Below are 5,039 nucleotides of genomic sequence, written 5' to 3' on the forward strand. Positions count from 1 at the left end.
CCCAGGAGCAGGCCCACGAGGAGGTCTTCAGACCTGCCCTCCTTCCTCCGTACCGGGTGCCCAAAGATCAGGAGCGTGGGACTGAAGTGCAGCCAAAAACAGAGGAGAAGGTTTTTAAGGAAATCAAAAAGGGAGTGCAAACACCCAACCCAATATACACGTGGTCCACGGACTCCACAGCACCACAGAACAAGCAGTTGGGCTGGGAGTCCGTGAACCACCGCAATCTGCGGTTGCAGGGGATTGCTGCGTGCAGCACCCTCCATCCCAGATGCCCGAGAGAAAGGGGGAGGACTTCCGTATAGAGAGCCCTCCACTGGGGATCCCCACCGCCCGGTGGCAAATGGGCACGCCAAGGCGTGTCCGGACGGTGGATGAGGGAGAAGAGGTGGACGGTGTGCAGCAGCAGTCTATGCAGGGCCCTCCTTTTTATATCTTTGAAGGAGACAAAATTAAAATTTCGGAGGTGGCTCAGGTTGTGGGCACAGGCTCCTGCAGGAAATACGGGACCTTGGGGCCAATGTGAAATTCCGTCCGGGCTGGGGTGAGCGCGGACGGGATCCCACCGCACACCTGAGCGTCCTCCAACTGGTGCACTACGTGGGGTCCGGGCACCACCTTTTTAAGGCGTCGGATGGCGGTGGCCACGTACTGGACGTCTACCGCTGCCCTGCCTGCTATGTCCTGTGGCAGCGTCCAGCCCAGGCCCCCGGCACCCAGCACGTCCCCGACCCTGGTCACCCTCGCCACCAGGGCCCTCCCCTCCGACAGCCACTCGAACCCGTGAGTACGGAGGTGCGGATTCCTGAGCAATGGATCCCTGACAACAGCCGCTACTCCAGCCGGAGGGTAGGCACGACACGATTCGACCATGTTCCAGAGAGTGATCAGGTCCTGGTAAAAGACAGGCAGCGTCTTGAGGGCGACCTCCAAACCGTCACGGTCGACGAACAGGAGCTGCGTGTCGTTGAGGTTATGCACCTGGCGGAAAAAATACGTCGCCAGGGCGCACCACCTAGGAGGAGGCTCGACGTAAAGGTATCGCCGCAAGGTCTGAAGGCGGAACGTCGCGACCTGGGTGCGGACGCACACCAGCGACTGACCGCCCTCCTCAATAGGGAGACTCAGAACCTGCGCGGCGACCCAGTGCATCTTTTTGTCCCAGAAGAAATCGACCAACGTTCTCTGGATGCCAGCGACAAAGCCAAGAGGAGGGACCAAAGTGACCAGCCGGTACCACAGCATGGCGGCCACCAGCTGGCTTATGACCAGCACTCGACTCCTGTAAGATAGCACTCAGAGCAGTCCTGTCCAGCGGCCTAGGCGAGCCGAGACTTTGGCCTCCAGCTCCTGCCAGTTGGCCGGCCAGGATTCCTCAGCCGGGCTGAGGTAGACCCCCAGGTAGAGGAGATGGGTGGTACTCCAGCTGAACCCCCGTAAATCCTCCAGCAGAGAGTCCACGCGCCACGGACCAACCAGTAGTCCGGAACATTTGGCCCAGTTGATCCTGGCGGAAGACGCCGCCGAGTACACGGCCTGGCACTCGCGCACCCTCCCCAGGTCAGCCGGGTCGGTGAAAGTGAGGAGCACGTCGTCGGCGTAGGCCGAGAGGACCACCCCCGTGCCCGCGCCGCGCAGAACCAGCCCCGACAACCTCCTCCGCAAGAGGCGCAGGAAAGGCTCCACGCACAGGGAATACTGATCGACCCTGTTGAACGCCTTCTCCTGGTTGAGAGACAGGAAGGTGCTCGGCAGACCAGCCAGTTGACAGAAATGGATCAGGTCCCGGACCAGGTGGACGTTGTCGTGTATCCTCCAACCCGGGACTGTGTAGGACTGGTCCGGGTGAATCAATTGGGCCAGCACAGAGGCCAGGCGAGAAGACAACACCCTGGCGAAGATTTTGTAGTCCGTGCCGAGGAGGGAGACCGGACGCCAGTTCTTCCAAGAACGAAGGTCCCCCTTCTTTGGCAGCAGGACGATGACCACCCTGTGCCAAGAAAGGGGCAACTCTCTGGCATTTAGACACTCCCCCAGGACCTGTGCGTAGTCGCTCCCCAGGACATCCCAGAACGCCCTGAAGAACTCCGCAGTCAGCCCGTCCAGCCCCAGGAACTTGCCCCTCGAGAGCTGGTCGAGGGCGCCGGTCAGCTCCCTGGTGAGGAGAGCATCAAGCCTTCCGGCGTCCTCCGGCCTGAGCTGCGGCAGGTCCTCCCACAGAACTCTGTGAGTAACCTCACTGGACGGATCCGGAGAGAACAGAGCCGTGTAATAGTTTCGGAAGTGGGCCCTGATACCCTCCGGATCCAAGACGAGGAACCCGTCGTCGGCCAGCAGCACAAGGAGCTGCTGATGGGTGCCATGCCTTTTTTCCAGCGAGTAGAAGAAGGGGGAGCCGCAGTCCAGGTCCTGGAGGAGCTGGATCCGCGACCTCACGTACGCACCCAGAGCCCCGAAAACCTGCAGGTCCCGGAGCGCGGCCTTCTTTTCTTCGTACGCCCCGCACAGGGCCGGGTCCGCGTCGGGCTGACCGAGGCGTGACTCCAGTTGAGCATCTCCCTCTCCAACTCCCCGATCCTGGATTTCCGCCACTTCGTTGACCCCTTTGCATAGTCCTGACAGAAGACCCAGACGTGAGCCTTGCCCACGTCCCACCATAGCCTCAGGGAGGGGAAGCTTCCCCGTGCCGTGTTCCCTCTCCGGGGCCCAGAGACACAGTCACTGCAGGAGGTGGGGCAGCGGTGGTTCCCCCCAGGTTAGTGGCTGGGTGGGGCAGGGCTCAAGCTCAGGGGCCCCCGGGCAAGGTGTTATAGCGCCAGGGCAGGTGTTGAAGCCCCAGGGGTTTCTCTATCAGGGTGGGGAGTGGATGTGGGGTCAGTGGGACCAGGATCAGATACGGATTTGGGGGTCAGGGTTCCCGCGCCGGGGCGACGCTGGCACGGCCGCAGGGGCATTGTCGTGCCGGGGCGGGACAGGTCGTGGGCTAGGTGTCAGAGAAGGGGATAGGGTGGTCTCCCCGTTGGCGGGCCTGACGCGTCGCGCCTTCTTCAGCGCCTTCTGGCTGGCCGGACGCTCACCGCCCCCTCCCTGCCAGAGGCTGGAGCAATGGATGCCTCCGGCTTAGCCTCCGGTGCCGGGGCCTGTGGTGTTGACTTGGGGGGAGGGGGAGTGGGTGCGGCGGCACCACCATCGGCTGTTGGCACGGGCTGGGCATCCTTCTGGATGGGGCAGTTTTTTTCTTATGTGCCCCACCTCGCAGCACAGGTGGCACCGCATGCCGTCCTCCGTCCAGAAGGCGCGGTAGGCCGCGCCCTCGTGGAGGAGGATGAAAGAGCCCTCGGTGACCTCCTCCCGGGCCAGGCAAATAAACACTTGGCGCCGGAAGGAGTATATGTGTCGGAGGGCAGGGTCCTTAAGACCGAGCAGGAGCGGCTGGACCCCTGACCGGATCTCCCTCAAGGTGGTGAGGTGGGGAAGAAGGGCGGGACGTTGGAGATCACGACCCTCTGGGCCGTAACCTCCAGAGGGTCGACGGGCAAATGTGTCCTGCCCACAGTGAGCCCCCTCTCCACGTCCAGGTGGACCGCCTGCTCGGTCTTAAGGAAAAAGACAGCCTTCCCATACATCCGGGCTGCAGCGACAATGGCCAGTGGGCTGACCACACTAGCCATGGCCTTACTGCAGGCCTCGATGGACATGTTGGGGTGAGGATAGGCCTTTACCCCCAGGCGTTTAGTCAGGTGCCTGAAGGGGGTCATGATGGCTGCCAGGGTTGAGACAGCCGAGCCTAAGGCAGCGGCTACCCTGGCGTAGGTGTGGCTGGGCCCCGCGACCTTCGGGCTTGCCATATTCTGCTGCTGAATATTAGTAGGCCCCAGGCAGCAGCGGTGGAGGTGGGTCTCTGGTAGCAGCAGTGGTGGTGTTTGTGGGGAGGGGCCCAAGGCGAGTCCCAAGCAGCGACGGTGGAGACCGGCCTCAGGCAACAACAGTGGTGGAGGCAGGCCTCAGGCGAGTCCCAGGTAGGCCCTCTGTCGCAGCGGTGGGGGGGCAGACCTGTTGGGGAGAGTTCCCAAGGCAAGTCTCAGGCAGCCCCAAAATTGAGTCCCAGGCAGCAGCAGTGGAGGTGGGCCCCAAGGCAAGTCCCAGTCAGCAGCAGTGAGGCAGGCCCAAAGCTGTGGCAGCTGAGGCAGGTCCGGGCAGGGCCCCAGAGACCAGCAGTGGGAGTGAGCCCCAGGTCAGCAGCAACACTCCCTTGACCTGGGTGAGGCCCAGGCTGTAGCTCCAAAAGTAGGCCCAGGACTCAAGACTCTCACCTCCTTCTGCCTCCTCCCCTTACCTTTCCCCCTTTCCCCCTATCCCAATCCCATCCCATGTGGGGCAGCTGGTCCAGAGACAGTCCCCTTCCTCTCAGATACCTTCAAGGAGGAGAATCCTTGCACGCACACACTCACACTGATCCAGTTCCCTCAGAGCCAGCTCTGAGTGTCAGGATGTTGGACACTCCTGTTTTCTTTTTGTTTTCTTTTCTCTTTTATTATTCTTCTTTAAAATGACCATGTTACATTAGATTACTTACAATGTGGAAACAGGCCCTTCGGCCCAGACACTCCTGTTTTTTTTCTTCTTGACTAAATCAAAATAGAGTTGGAGGGGGAAATAATGCACTCCACTCCCTGCGGCGCCCACCTCTCCCTGAACAACTCTAGGGTGTTGGTCGACACCACGTGCTCCTTCTCCAAGGACACTCGGGCTCTAACGTAATCGCGGAAGAGGGGCAGGGAGTCGGCCCTAATGACCCCCTCCTCGGCCCGCTGCCTGGACCTATTAATGGCCAGTTTGGCCAGGCCCAGGAGCAGACCCACAAGGAGGTCTTCAGACCTACCCTCCCTCGTCCGTACCGGGTGCCCAAAGATCAGGAGCGTGGGACTGAAGTGCAACCAAAAGCAGAGGAGGAGGTTTTTCAGAAAATCAAAAAGGGAGTGCAAACGCCCACACCCAATATATACATGGTCCACGGACTCCACAGCGCCACAGAACAA

The sequence above is a fragment of the Chiloscyllium plagiosum genome, chromosome 34, assembly GCF_004010195.1.
Source record: "Chiloscyllium plagiosum isolate BGI_BamShark_2017 chromosome 34, ASM401019v2, whole genome shotgun sequence".
NCBI classification, from domain to species: domain Eukaryota; kingdom Metazoa; phylum Chordata; class Chondrichthyes; order Orectolobiformes; family Hemiscylliidae; genus Chiloscyllium; species Chiloscyllium plagiosum.